Genomic DNA, 16,665 nt, shown 5'->3' with positions numbered 1-16,665 from the left:
ACTCCATCAGCATTCATTAAATGATACGCTTTATACATATTTTAGTGAATATGGTACCTGTGAAATAAAATAATAGGTTCACTGGCTGAGAAGCCGAAGGTCTCCACTGAACCACACTACTGTTAACAGCACATATATCAACAGGGAGAACAAAACTATTTGCCTGCTAAACTTCTGAAAAGTAAAAAGGCAATTCTGCCAGAAAAGTCTTGGCATTTTTGTCAGGATTACAGCTAGGATTGGTAGCAAATGCCAAATGCAGCAGTGTTCAATCTAACGTGAGTCTAGTCTATGTCTAGACTTGAGCCCAGCAAGTTGCTTCATCACAGGTCAATGAAAGCTAACACAGAGAGGCTCTTGTTGCCTAATAACATGGGCCAAACACGTACCATGACGTGGAAGTGGGTCTTCTTACCCAACTAGCCTTGCCTGATTTCTATAATGACCAACTGAAAAAATTAATCACAAATTAGAAAAAAACCCCCACACCTAGCAGAAAAGGATTGAGCTGTACATCCACTCATTGGATAAAGGCAACCACTCCCATGGTTTTTCACAGGTGTGAGTAATGAACACTAAGACGGGGAAACTGAGGCAGAGCTGCTCACGATCTTCCTGAGGTACCACAGACAATACTAGATGCCCCTGGCTCTTCCATCTGATGCCCATGCTGCAGAAAACCCTTCCCAACAGCAGGATGCATTTGCACAGTTACAATGGGGCCACTGAACTAATTTCTGTAATATATGAAATGCAACATCTTATGCAGATCTAGTTTTACTATTTGATTTAAAGCAGTAATGAATTATGGTCCTTGCCCAGGAAACACTCAAGTGAAGCTCCTTCATTCAAACATGACTCTTCTAAATTAACATGGAGAGGACTACATGCACAGCCACCACAGGATCCTCATTCTAAATGCCTGCCTGTACCTCAAGTTAATTTACCCAAATATTATTTACTTACATGCCTTTCAGTGTGATTATGGTTCTTCCAGATAAGTAGAGACATTTAAATTTTCTGTTTCCTTTTAATTTCCAAATGTTTACGCATTATAGCCTGTTTATTGAACTGTTTACTAAAGCCAACACTTGCTCCACTTTATCAACCTCCTCCACAGTTCTTCAGAGTTTTCCTCCATCACAGCTCATTTCTGAGCTGTGAACGAACCGCTCCCTTCCCTCTTTGTCAAAACAAATAGTACTAAATACGAGAATCATCCACTTCATCCTGCAATGGAGCACCTTTAAATGCAAACAGACCCTTTTTCTTCAAAATCACTACCAAAATATAACCACGCACACATTATGAGAGCTTTACTGGAGTTGTACTAATTGCTTTGAGGATTTTTCTTCAAACCTCTAAATCTCCTTTCCTAAGTCAGTACGCTGTGTAACTATTCCATGTAATATGTATTCTTTGATTGGGCTTGCTGTCCCTTGACGTATTATTTTTACGTATATCTACACTAAGCTGCATTTTCAAGCCACTGACCAAATCACCTACGAGATCTACCTTTTTTCCACTGTTTGCTATTACTCACTGGAGCTGCTCTGTAGATGCGACCAGAAAAAGTTCAATCACATTCAACAGCCTCATACAAATCCATTACCTATGTTACAAACAAGACAGGTTCCCAAATGAGCCTGAGTTAAACCATTCCCATCTCAGTGACTTAGCCACCCTTAGATTCTCAGAACATAAAAGTATAAATTCAGTGTGGCTGAATTCCATATGCTCTTAACAGTTAAGTCGGCGTTTTGACAGTCTAAACTGAATTACAGACCTAAAACGGGCTGGTGGTGGCTCCTCTGAAGTATGGACACATCCCTGTGAGAATATACTTTTATATATTCATACATGGGAAAAGCTGAAGGAGAAACAGGTTAAGGGATTTGCCCTAAACCACCAAGTTTGTGACTGAATTGAGAGGACTGATCTACCAAACCAAATGTAACTAACAGATTTTGAAAAATCATTGCTGTTAAGAAGAATTGCTTGACATGTGAGAGGTCAGACTACCTAGGCAGGCTCTATCCCCCTGTCTGTCTTTAATCTCCCAGCCAATCATCCACTCAGTGCACCATTTTTATTTCTGAAGAGGTTTTCTTCTTAGTTTTCAGCCCTTATAAATCTGATCCGTCACTGCAGAATTTCTAATAATATTAGATAAAACTTCACTGATCTCTCTCTGGAATAAACTATTTAATATCCTTTATTTAAGACATATGCGTGCAATCAATTCTGTGGTATTTACTTGTAGTACACACACAGTATTCATCATCCTGACAATTTTTAAAAAGTTTTAGAACACCATTTCACTTAACAGTTAAAAAAAAAAAAAGATTTATTTGATGGTTAACTTTGGAACAAGTTATCTGCATTAACTTCCATTGTTTTGGCATAAAGTAGTTCTGTATATTTTACTAACAACAGTGGAGACATGATAAAGGATGTAGGCAGGCAGCCATAAACAGCTCACGCTGCAACCCGCAGTGTTCGTGTAAAAGCATTAATTTTTTGGCCTTTGATTGGAAGACGTCTCTGCGCTCAGCCACTTGGATTTTGCTAAATACAACCATGTATAAAACCTTGTACCTGAATGTAACAATTTTAACTGCAGAAAGGCCACTGTAAATCATATGTAGTATAAACGTGTCCACATGATTGGAATGATATAATGGATATTGTAGTCCCTAACCACTAGTTAATGTTCTTTATGACACTTAAATAAATGACCTGAAAATAAACTAATAACAACACAAAATCTTCTAAACCTGTTCATGTGCAGTTCCCAAAAGCACGCTGGAGAAAGACAATGTCTAGTTAGCACATTTTTTGTGTTTACATTTTTCCAGAACAGTTTTGCTCCAGCTTTTCTATTTTTTCTCTTCCAGACTCACATTCATTCTTCTTTTCTGTCATCTTCCAGACAGAGTCATCTCTTCATCCAGTACCTGCCCAGATCTCGGTCATTTATAAACATCAAGAGCTTGAAGGACTTCTACATCACCATCCAGAAGCCTACAACCTGGAGAAAAAACAAGTGTTCCAGTGTTTTATTTGGAGCCAGTATCTACTCCCACAAAGATCATCAGGTTTTTTAATCCTTGTCTAAATTTCAGAAGATACATCCCTCAGAGAGGCTGGTTATGGAAGAGCAGAGCTGGGGCAGGAGCAGACATTGGCTTAAAAGACTCGATATAAGGAAGAAATTCTTTACGATGAGGATGGTGAGGCGCTGACACAGGTTGCCCAGAGAGGTGGTAGATGTCCCCTCGCTGGAAGGGTTCAAGGCCAGGTTGGACAGGGCTCTGAGCAACCTGATCTGGTTGAAGATGTCCCTGCTCGTTGCAGGGGGGTCGGATGAGATGACCTTTAAAGGTCCCTTCCAACCCAAGCCATTCTATGATTCTATGACTCTAAAAAGCAAGCTAGAGGGCTACCGCAGCAGATAGGTAGGATTTAGTTATGAGAAGGATGCACCATTTTTCTCAACCTTAGTTACAACACACACTGGTCACATAAGAAAAATGCCATAGAATTCTATTTTTAATATGGGAGAAGGATTTTACTGTTATTACTAACTTGTGGTAGTGAATTCTTGTACATGTGAAACTTTCCAGAAAAAATTATCACCAAAGCATACAAATATTAACACTTTCAACAGATTCCACAAGGTACTGACCCTTATATTTAAAAAAACATGGAAAATGTTTTACTTTTATGCATAACTCATATATATTTAAACACTGAAAGTTCAAAACAAACAGTGAAAGACTTAGATATCTAATTTTAGTATCACAACTTGTTTTCAAAACTTTCAAAACTGTTTTTCTTTTATTTATTCAGATTTTTGAGGATCTCTGACATATTTAACAGACAATTTTAAAACTTTATGAAGACTTTAAAAGAGGAAGCCTTGAAATCTTTCCCTTTTTGCATACTGGGTATAGATGTTTAGTTGAAAAGATGGGTTAAAAATTAAACTAAGCTCATATTTAATAAAAATTCCATACACTAGAAGTCAGAGTTTCAATCAAAATATTTGCTATTTTGAATAACAGATTTTTTTAAACTTGCCAATCTATATATTATATATTTTCTTTTCATTTATATCATGAAACCCTGCTCTGAGGAAACCCACATACTTTTCCTTGAAGCAGACATGTGCATTTTCCCCAGCTCTTTTGTAACATGTTGCCATGTTACATCATATGTGTTTATTCACAGCACTTTATTTGCCCTAATTAAAAATTACTTATGGGAATTGGTTTCTTTTTCATGGCACCAAGAGTCACTTTATGCACCATTTTATTAAAAACAACAAGAAAGAAAGGATGGAAGGCCATGATGTCACTGCTCAATGAATAGAAACCACATTAGAAAGACTAACTGGAGTGCTGGTTTAGGTTAGATCAAATTATATGGGCAAATTCTGGGTGCAGTATATGGGTTTGAATAATTGTTCTTGCTGAGCAAGGATAATTTGTAAGAATGGATATAAGCTAAAAAAAAAAAATAATTTGAATTAATAAAAACTGACCCTTCTGTTGTTATATAGCTGTAGTTATGTAACCGTAGTTATATTTGGAAGCAAAGTTAAAAATACTTCTGAAAGTGCAATGTTTTGGGTTTGTTGTTATTAACTGCCATTAAAAAGTTTAAAAATAATAAAAGGAGATAGTCATAATCAGATATATTAGAAACGTTCCCCAGCCTTGGAGACAGAGCACACACATTTCAGAACTGCCACGTTTCCTTTGTCACCAACGCACCGTCACGGCATAACTTACAATTCAACCAACTCATTGTCTGAGAATTTCTTTTGTCTTTCTTTAAACACAATCACAAATGCCTCTGTAATATTTTTAGTAGAATTTATGTGACCTAAAACACTACAGAGGTTTGTGGAGAGCTTCTGTGATTCTAATACCTGGAGTTCATTTGACTTACAACGGTTGCGATGGACAGTCATTTTGGTCATTTGTAGCAACTAGGAAATTTGACGTTTGCACTTTTTTTCTGCTTCCTTGAACTTATCCTCTTCCAATGCTGAATTTTTTTCCCACAATTACTACAAATATAGGCAAGACTATACAACCATGCACACATATTACTGGCCAAGTACTGCAGAAATACCAAAGCTGCATGGATGTCTCTGAGCTTTTTCAAAAGTCAGAATTTTGTCCACTCTGTTTTAAGGAGAAACAAACAAAAAAAAAAAAGTCATGAAAGCAGTTCTTCGGAGGCCAAACTGGAACAGACAGCAATTAAATTAGTATATACTTTAAAAATATATTTATATATAAATTTATACATTTATTTTTTTTATATTTAATGTTATAAATTACCTGATAGCAGTAAAACTGATGCATTTATATTTACCTACTTCTCAAAAGACTGCAACAAATGACAAAACTTGGAGACTAGTCTCAGTTCAGTGATTTCTTTCATGATTTTTTTTTTCTCTGCAACTACTGTCACATTTTGCTCTACAGCAAAAAAAGTTGCTGAGTGCGGTCAGGTGTCCCAAAGCTGTGCTACAGTTCAAACCTAAAAGCTCAAAAGAAGATTCCCAATATTAGGGAATTTGATATTAGGGTTTATTGAAGTTGTCACATATTTTCTGGGATCTAATTTCACTTTCTGATCTTTAGCAATGGTTGTAATTCTTCATTCAGAAGAGGGAAGAGATTACTTGTCAGCAGTAATCTCTAACACAGATAATGCCATATAAATATTAGGGGCTTATAAGCATGGACAAGGATTAGGAGCACAGAGAGAGAACAGAAAGAAAACTGAACAGAGCCAAGATTAAGCACTGGGAAGGGCATGGCAGAAGAAAATACAAGGTCTGCGGCTGAGCTTGTCTTCCCACAGTAGAATATATATTTTTCCTGGGAAGAATAAGTAGGGTTTACACTGCTTTCCCTGTTTGCAAACTGCAAGATACAGAAGCATGGAATATTATTTGAGATGTGATCATTATCTTCTCTCAACTATCTCCTCTCTTCCATGACACAAGAGAAATACAGGGAATCACTGAGGTTGGAAGGTCTCTGGTCCAACCTTGAGCTCAAAGATGATCCAGTTGGACCAGGTTGCTCAGAGCCCCGTCCAGTCAAGTTTTAACTATCATGAAAGGCCAATGATGGAGATTTCACACTCAGATATTAAGTGTGTGAGAAGTGCTGCTGCTAGCAGCTTGCAGGAGGGACTACAAGGTGAACAACAACATGGGAGAGAGCTAAAACTGATAGCAGCAGCAGGATGTCTTCCTTCCTAATGTCCGTATCCTGGCCAGAGAGAGAAAAGAAGTGGTATGTAATCTATACAACAGATACACCAGGGGAGAGATATCATGAGGTCTGACTTCTTTCCGACAAATCAGCCAAAATATTGCTATTTTAGCAACAAGTTAGCTGAATGCAACAACCCTTGTCACTCCAGCAGTGTGCCTGATTAGCAGGTAGGAGCCAGAGACGCTCCCGGAGAAGAGAGGACGGATCCAGATCAACCGCAGGCAGTTGGTTTTGACTCAAGTAGTAACTTGGTCTGTTGGAGTGCAAAAGGAAGATGAGATAGGCCAGAGAGGTGAGATGTCAACAGTAAAGAAAATAGAAGAGAAACAGTAATTCTCAGACTCCTCAAACCATAACTTCCACTTATTTTTCCAAATACTTTCTGAGCAAAATCCTTCAATATCTAGTATCCATATTTGATACTGCCAAAAATTCCCACTTTTACTTAATATTTACACTTTTCTTCCCAACCTAGTTTCATTCTGATTCAACAACACTCCTATTAGTTTACTCTCCAAGACGTCGTATGTGTACCTCAAGAGGAGGATGGTCAAACCGATCTCTAACTTTCCCCTCAATATTAGATCTGAATTTCTAACATTATGATTACTGCTCAAGAAGTACTGTAAAGCCTACAGCCTAGATGACCAGGATTTTAACTAAAGCGTTCTCCAAGTCTTATTCCCCAAAATACATGGAAAAGTCCTACCTTCCAAAACACAAGCCTGCAGTGAAAAACAGGAGCAAAACAGGAGCAAAGGCACGTGAAGCTACTCCAAAACAAATATATCCTTGAAAATCCAAGCTTTCCTGGTTTTGAATCCTCTGTGCTGCTGCTCTTGTTGGACATCATTTCAGCCAAAAGCATGTCTAGCTTAATCCAGTAGTTTTAGGATTATTTAATTTTGTTACATATCTACTCCTGACAAATTACTTCAACAATATCTTAAGTTCTTTAGGTCAGGAAAAAAAAAAAAAAAATCAGATAGTGATTACTCTGCATTTTAATACTGTAAAGAAGACTCTGAACCCACTGCAAGTCAAAGGCAAAGCTCTCTTTGACTTCAAGTGAGACTGAGTTTGACACTATATATATTATTTCTGAATTCACATCTTCAATTCCCTGAAATCCTTTAACACTAAATGTAAGAATCTGTGCAGTTATAATTTCTAAGAACATCTTTCTCAACAAATGAAATGGTGATAATTTAAACTCCTCAGAAAGACGGTAATGAACTACAATACATATTTTATAACGCAGGTGAAAATAACTTACGCATTATTTTGCACAAGATATGAAAACATGAATTAATTGATAGTTCAGAAAAAAAGTAATTTTCTCTATAATTAAACATCATGACTGCTGCACCGACACTGCAAGGTAACAGATACACTTTTGGAGCCCTAAGAGTCCCCTTGATAACAACTGCCAACAATTCAGAAATTGTTGACTCAAGTTCTGCTTCTGCAGAAGTTCAAAAGAATGAATTACACTATGGGCAAAAAAGTTAGCCTTCTGAGAATTGCAAGGTTTTTAAGGTTCTTTAGGATCCTAAAGGATTGGTCATGTTTATTAGTGTTTATTTAAACAGAAAAAAAACAGCTCAGCTCTTATTTAGAAAATGCAAATTTCACACACAGCTCCAAACAATACAGTATCTTTTCCTGCTAAACAGAATTGGAAATGGGTGTTTGAAAACTGATATCACACCTTAAATCATCTTGTCTTTTATTTCTTTTTTTTTTTAATTAAGACTAATACCAGGATCCTGTAACATATAATTTCCTGTTTTGTGGAAATACTTCTAATCAGGATATATAGGATGGATGTCCCCTTTAAACAAGCTGTTTTGTAACATACGCAATGCAGAAGGGAGTGCTATCATAACACTTCAATAGTTAAGTGACTTTATGAGAAAAATACTTCCAAATGTTTCCTAAAACCTTCCAAACCGCACCAAAGAACATTATCGTAATATTATGTTTCCCTATGGCCTCCAATATTTAAGCTTGCTATTCTCGAAATGATACTTGGATGAAAAATATAAGTTTATGTAATGTATAAATTGTTCCTAGAAGAAAAGTTGCCTTTAAAATTACTCTGTATAGATGTCAGATATTTTACATTTTCAATAGCCTTTCTGTATTAATTGAACAAATAGTATGCTAGTGCTTTGGGCTGCATGTGAATAGTCTGTATTTTAAAACTGAACAGTCACCGTGTGATCTTATTCATAGCAAATACTGAAAACAATAACTGTCCTAGCCGATTACATATCAAGTTACCCTTAATAGATATCCATATTTCTTGCACAGTATACATAATCCATATAAACTGTACACCATATATCAATACCATATTCCAGCGAATCCACCATCAAAGAGTTCGTTTATAGTAGGTTTTCATTTGACTCAGGGTTGTAATGTTCTGTGCAAGCATAAGCTAACCATTTCAGTGATTTTGCCAGCAAGCTGCTTTTTGGCAGATTATTGGCAGTACGTATTGGCAACAAACTAGTGCAACTAAGCCCTTCTTATAACTTACAGGTAAATAATGATTTTAATAAATTTATGTAAAATGTTCCACTTGCTCACATCTGGTTTTGATAGTTCACTCGACTGTGCAAATGCAAACTTCTGTGTGTTTCTCAGGAAAACACATATTTCACCTTAGTTATTTAACACTTTCTCAGGTACCCCAAGAAATAAATAAGCAATGAAGCCTACTTTCATTTGAAGGTTTATCTGAAGGAAGTTTTATCTGAAAAAGCTAGAGAAATTAGTTAAAAATAATAATTGTATGCACACAAAAATCTAAACCACATTTTGTCCTCAATACAACATTCAAATAAGAAGAAAAACACAGGGCTATTGTAGAGCTATCTCAGCCACGGGGCATTCAAACTGGATGGTCCAGTCAACTGCCTCTGGCCCTGAGGACAGTGGGGTAATGCAGAGACTGTGAACTCCTTTTGGAAATGTGTTAACTACATTTGATTTATTTGCATTTCTTTCTCATTACAACTTAAGTTTAAATTTGTATGTATTTGTATCTCAGCTAGGCAGCGTGGTTTAGAGGTAACCATTGTTCAAACACCAAAGGCCTCTCTCCATCTCTAGAACTAGAATGGTAGCAGCTCTCAGTCCTACAAGGACCAAGCTTTTGTCAGAAAGCTCTTAAAAATCTTATTACTACTAGTAGCAGTGTCATTACAGGTTAAAAAAAAACCCAAGAAACCTTGGACTACCTTTTTTCGGATATAAATCAGGATGACAGCGACGCTGATTTAAAATCACTGATCCTTCAGCAGCTGGGTACCAGAAGACTCCTCAGGGGGCCTGCATCTCCAAAATTTTCTAAAACACACGTGGCCCATCACTGAGTTATCTATGATATTAAAGACTGTTAACCAAGAAGAGGAATATGCAGTTTTGTGTTGGAAAAAGGAGAAAACAGCATCAATACAAACAGCACTGTTACCCTTATATGCTGAGTTATCAGCTTGGACATGACAACGGGAAGGATGGTGCCTACCCCTGAAGGAGACACAGGCTTTGAACAGCTTTAGCTATCACCTGCTCTGCAGCAGGACATGGTCATCTTGAAAATTACTGCACTGAATGTATTAAAAATAACAAAATAAAATCAGAAACCTTGGAGAAGCATAGAGCTTGGCCACAACTGTTCAGCACAACGCCTTGCTTCTACAGCTTTGAACACTGGCTGTATGCATACACCCCCCACACGACCACAGAGAGCAGTACTCTCAGTACAGTACTCTGAGGTTTCTGCTGAAATAGGTCAAAAAGGTGACAGAAAGGCCAGCACTTGAAAATTTGAAGGCAAATGACAAAATCATAATAAAAGCATTAATGACACCAAGGAGAAGTTTCTTCAGCTCCTTCCTCCTTCTATGCCCAAGCCACCACCTCTGAGGACACTGGTTCCCCAACCTGCCATGCTTTATGTGGTGACAACTACTGCCAGCTGCTCCTGTGCTCCTCGTGTCCTTCACCCCGAGTGCTGGGAACAACACGTTCAGCCTGTTAAACATGTAACCGTAATTAAGGGAAGCAATGTACTTTAAAAGGTTTTAAATAGCCAATGGCCATGTCTGTTCCGCTTGTGGATATATCTCAAAGTTCTATTAAATAATTGCTTTAAATGGGGCCTGTAATGAATAGGGAACAATTATTAAGCATCAGATTTTATTTGTGTCCAATTCAGCCTAGAATTTGCTTGCTGTTTTTGAGCATTTATTCATTTACGGAGTCAGCAGTTTAGGATTCTGTAAGGCTTGGCAACATGGTTAAAACCCAGTGAATTCTTGTTGAGATCTATTGGACGTGCTGGTAAAACTTGCTGTTGCTATAGTGGACTTGCTTTTAATTTGATCTGTTTCAAGGATTCGGTATCCTTCCAGCACGTTAGAAACCTAAGGGCATATATTTGTATTGTTTAAAGGCAGGAAATTCTGTGAACTGAAATGAGAACATATCCCTTTTGCCTTTATGGACTTTTGTTATTTTCTCTTCCTTTTGGGGTTTTGGAAACAAAACCAGTGAAAGCTGAAAGATTGAACAATAGCAAATTACTTTCAAGGAAAAAAAAGTAAAATACAAAGCATACTTTTATAACTTTATTCATACACTTTGTATATATGTAAATTGGACTTATTCAGGCATCAGAAAATACTATTTGCAGCAGGGCCGTAGACTGCAACAGGATCGTACTGTTTTTGTCATAAAAGACCGTGGACTTTGCTGTTTTACTTTATTATTATTCCTTTACTACCTTATATTAACTTGTACCCCACTGACTTCATGACAGAGCCGATTTGTTTCATGCTAACCACAGAACTAGGGCAATCACATTTTATTGTAAGGAGAAAAACTAGGCATCTCTGTAGCTCTTTCACTTTAACTCCTTGTCCGAAGAGTCCCACATCCCTCCTTTAATCGACGCAAAAGGTAGGTCTGAATTCTGGGATACAAAATGAGAACTGCTGAAAGATGAACAGAGACACATATTCTGCTAAAATTAAAAGAGTTGGACAGATACTGCCTTTCAGACAACTACAGCAGCAAACTTTCTTACAGCAGTTCTGTACTAATTAGCAGAAGGACTGGAGGCAGAGTGGCTGCATTAGCACGGAGACCTGATCTCAGCAGGATGCACTAATCCTAGTGCAGGACTGCACAAATACATCCACGCTGCTTTTGGTGCTCAAACTAGCTTGGTATCTTTATTGCACATAATGAATTATACTGTAGTACTTTATAAGAATAGGGTTATAGCTTATAGCCACGGTTATGGCTCTCTGGAATACTCCTGCCTCATGACAGACTGCAGAGATCCAGCTAAGCCTGCAACAAAACTTGCTGGAGGATAGCTCACGTGTGGCAACCTCAACTGTGGCTGTTTCAGCAAGAGCCGAAACACTTACCCAGCACTTACACAGTGGTGTTCCTTGCATACGGCATACAACAAGCTGACTGTTCCTATCTAATAAGCTTAATAGCTAAATATAAATTACAGTGGGATGCAAAGCTTGAGAGAGACATTCGACACCCAAGATACTGCTTGGCCACTGGATCTCTCCTAGCTAGTGTTTCTTCACACTCGCTAATCCCTCTTCCTGGACAGCAGCAATTATGACATCGGTGAACTGCAGGACTTGGGTTTATTTGCTTTCATTTGGCACAGTGCTTCATGCCCATCTCATCTACTCTTGGAGGTTACAACAACTGAAGCAGAGATCACAATGAGACACCATCAATCATCATAATAAACACAGCTCAGCTGTTTGCATGCAGTCAAAGCCTTTGGTGGAGAAGAATCTTAATAAGAGATTTGAAAGAGCATGAAGAAGCAGCTTTACTTTAAATGCTCACAATAATGACTTCCAAAGAAACACTCCTGACCATCAACCCCAGGGAATAAAGAGCTGAAAGGTACTCATGTCCATCTGTGGATTACGTGGCTTGTAGCTCTCTACATAAAAGCGAAGGGGATCCATAACTACCAGCTGTAATACTTCTAAGGTCCTTCCTGCAGAGGTGGGCAATGAAGAGAAACGCTTGGTTTCCACCTGAACATCATGGTGTACATCACCTTCCTGATGGAAACAGCAGGGATCCAAAACCTAGCACCTATGATAGCCAAAATTACCCTAACTATTCTTGGGGTCACGTAACCATACATTCTCTCTTATTCAGAGTACACTAATTTAACAGTTTTGCCCAAGTGGTCAAACAACAACTAATGTTATACTTTGAAATATAGTGGGCATACAAATGTTTACATCATATATTCAACATACACATACACAACTGACGATAAGCCATCAGTTTACAGGTCCTGCTTACCTTATTCTCGGTTCTTCTGAAAATCTACTTAAAGACTCTTAGGGCAAAAATTACAACTAAGTTCACGAACGACACAAAAAATTGGCTGTGACACCATTTATTAAAAGTTATGATAAACTAGAAGGTCCGACTAAAAGGAGCAGATGCACTGTTTGCTAACTTGTAGCTGCAGACAGAATTTTTTGTGCCAAGATCAAAAGAACAAGGTGTTCATATAAATGGCATTTTATTTTGATCCTATTATTCTATATGAGCTCAAGGAGAGATCAAAGGAAAAAGTACCCAGGTTTCACTATTAACACTTAACATAGCTCCAGTCGGAAAATCCTTTCCAGATTGCTAGTGCAATTTAAAGCCATTTTTGTTGTTCTGTTGGGTAATATACCTGAAGGCACGGTTTTGATTCCCTGACCACCTTTTCCATTGTGGAAAATTGCTTCTGATATATATAATTTCACTTATTTTCATTTTTATGACAGTAACCCCCAGACATCCTAGATCTGGGGACTACAGTGGTTTGGGTTGTACCTGCTGTCTCAGAGAGACAGGCTGCCCTGAAGTAGCGACAATATATTATTGACTGCCTACAACAGTCAGGAAATTCAATACTGTCAGAGTCAAGTACTGAAGTCTGGTTCAGCCCCTGCCAATGGCAGTTCCACTGGAAGCAAAGCATACCAGCTTCAACCGAGTATGTAAACAAACCTAATGGGCCTTTAAAATATGTAAAGGTTCCTCCTGATAGCTGGCAAGAATAGATGTGCTTTAATATGTTGTATTGCTTATTATGACATTATTCAAGACTACTACTATTAATTAATGGTTCTATTGCCTCTCTCAGAACCCAGTGATGTTGCATAAAGAAAAATAATAATATACTGTATTTCTTACAAAGCCAAAGCATGCTAACAAATTTTAATATTCATGATTTCTTTGAATGCAAGCTTCTCATTGATGATTCAGTAATTTAGAGCAGACATTTCAGAATTTCACTTTCAGTGAATCTCTTTGACATACTAAGAGTGCAGAAATCTACTAATGAACAGGTATAGCTTATCAGACTACCTTTGGAAAAATCAGCAATCTAAGGCAAAAAAGAGAGTGCATATGTCCTTCTTCCCTGCCTTGCCTCCCCCTCCTCACTTGCTATTAAAGCATTCGTGTTACAAAGTCATTCCAAAGTTTATTGTAAATGCCAAAGAGTGGGCACTGGTCCCACATGAGCTGGCTCAGCTATGGCCCACCATCTTGAACATATTCATTTCATCCAACTCAGCCCCAGGAGGGGTTTTCAGGTTTTGTTTTGGGGTTGAGTTTGGGGTTTTTTTTTTAAATTTAACTCTTCTCTAATAACTGCAGATTGTACATACGCGAAGAGATGGCAAGTCGTGACTCTGGGCACTTGCACAGTCAATGCTAAATACATGCAGGTGAGCTGTGGCCTAGACTGAACATTACAATTATGGGTTAAATGAGACAAAACGTCTCACGCACAGTCAGAATATGTTCATGTTACACACAGCAGCCAGCTGGCTATAAATCCAAGAAGTAAGCTGGAAAGCTTTAGAGTTTAAATGGATGAATACAGATATAAATGGAAGAACAGTGGTTTGTCGCCATATGAATGGCTTTTAACTGAAAAGAGTGGATTGCTTTTATGAGGGTTTTCCAAAAGAGTAACCTTGTTGAGATGAAAAAAAAAAGTATGGTGATTGGGACATTCCATATATTTATATTTTCTATTTTGTTTTGAGACGGAGAAGTCTGATTCAGTGTGTCTGAACAATTATAATATGGCTTTATATACAGGTGTTCCTAGTGAATAGGGACACAAGTTTTTTTAACAATACCTCTGCAGCTGATGATCCATAAACAAGATTACTCTATTAATTTATTTCAGATTCAAATTACCAAGCTGTGAACCATTTCACTTTCTGTATTCCTAGCTCTAAGTAATGTATGCTATAGCCTTCTCTACTCTTTCTGTATGAATCACTGAACCTATGGCCTATGATCCTACCTGTGCACAAAACCACCAGACCACCCTGAGGCTGCTAAACCAACAGGCACAAAGGATGAGAGAAGCATTTCTGACACTTTCTTGTCTTTTTATTACATAATGATGACTAGCAGAACCTTCTGGAATATAGACCCAAGAAAATGTCCTAATAGGTTTTCATAAATGGATGAACTTGAATGACTTTCTAGAAGTCTAATTACCCCACTCGAACATTTTGGGATCTTTACCAAGATAAACACTTGCTTTTTCTCCACTACACCTAAAGGCAGATGCAATTCCCTCTTGAATCCAAAAGCACAGCTTAGGTTCTTACCAACTCCAATATCAGCAAACTTTAAAGATGCAAAGGAACTTCACATTGATAAACTATGTTTATATTAATTTACATGTTATATATATTATATATAAGTGTGTATATATATATAAAATATTTTTTACAAAACTTTTTTGATGTTTAAAAGTGGCTGCAAGCTCATGGTTTTGATGTACTCACTGTTGACAGAATCAGATGGAAACTGTAGGAAGACTGATAACAAGTTTGCTCCCCAAAATCTTTCTCCTGTGTCTCTGAACTGACTGAACGGGAACTGAGAGGGAAAAGAACAAAGATTTGCTGTTCTTTACAGTCACGCAATGAAAGTGTAGGTTAAGCACAGGAAGTATTTGCAGATTTCAGATATTTTGTGGACCTTTGTTGCTTTTCCTTGCATTCAGATCTAATCTCAGCCCCAGCACAGAGCTGGACTTTCATGTTCCGCAGTCCTTCACTAATAGAAAGCCCAACCCACTGTGACACTTATGGCAAAGTAGACTCAAGACACAAATTTTAACTTCAGCTTTTTGTAGGCATTTGTTCATGCTAATGCATTAAGGAAAAACTATTCCATCAAGAAAAGAAGGCTTAAAATTATACTGCTGAATAAATTAATACAAATATTTAATGTATATTCATAGTAGAACATGCCTACAGACTGGAAAGCTATAGCTTTTAGAAGTTTGGATAGCCAATTTGACGTTCCACATCAGATATGTCACAAGTAGGTGATCTTTAAGCCCCATGGGTATAAAAACACTGAGAGTTTCTTTTTTAAAAATTTCTGATACCAAATCTGTATACACCTCCAACTCACTCAAGTTACCATTAATAACTACTAAAATATTTTTAGAAGGTCCTTCAAACAGAAGGGTAGTATTCTCACTACAATTTTGAACAAGCAATAAATTGTGTTTGGTTCTTCAGCTTCAATCAAGCATCAATTTTGGATTATTTGTCTGAAGTCAGAATTCTTAAAATAAGCCAGTTTTTTATAGAAGCAATTTCTGAGAAAAAAAATCCCCTCCACAATTTGAGTGTAATCAGCTACTCTAATATAACTGGCTCTGATTTGGAGGTAAGGTACATGATCATATATACAAGGAGGGCTGTATGATTAAATCAGGAGGTGTTCCACCAGTCCTCACATGAATAAGCATAAAAACCCCAACACTGTTTTAATTTCATTATGTTGCTTTATCACCTTTGGTTCTCAGAAAGTTTTTCGTACTAACATCAGCATTTCATCTTGCACAGCTTTTCCTATTGTCTTTATTACCCAGACCCTCTTTCCCCTTCCTCTCCAAATCAAATGTTTCCTTACAGCAGGGAAGGCATTGCATCCTAGTTATATTACATATTCATATTTTATTATGGTCTTCCTGTGCATGCAGAAAGGCTACTGCATTGGTCAGGTGAAATACTGAGCACTTTCCTATCACAGTGGCCAAAAAGGGGGTTGGGCACGTTGCAGGAGAAGGGCTCGTAGCACGATGGGTAACTCAAGTATCAAGTTTTTCAATCAGCAGTATTTGGCATTGAAAATAGTTCTGAATAGGAAAATATCTAGCTGTCAGATATTCAGAAACATTATATCCCAAAAGAGTGTTAGGGAAATTTCCAGCTCTCACAAGAGCATTCAGCTACTTCTTGATGGA

At 37.5% G+C, this 16,665-nt stretch overlaps 1 protein-coding gene across 18 annotated transcripts in view; it reads right to left on the bottom strand.

The window, feature by feature from the left end:
- The window catches only part of GTDC1 (glycosyltransferase like domain containing 1), a 213,391-nt gene that overhangs the window by 64,572 nt on the left and 132,154 nt on the right, over nt 1-16,665 (bottom strand). The window lies entirely within an intron of this gene.

This window comes from Strix aluco, chromosome 6, assembly GCF_031877795.1.
Source record: "Strix aluco isolate bStrAlu1 chromosome 6, bStrAlu1.hap1, whole genome shotgun sequence".
Taxonomy (NCBI): Eukaryota; Metazoa; Chordata; class Aves; order Strigiformes; family Strigidae; genus Strix; species Strix aluco.
This window is presented reverse-complemented; position numbering and strand designations above follow the sequence as displayed.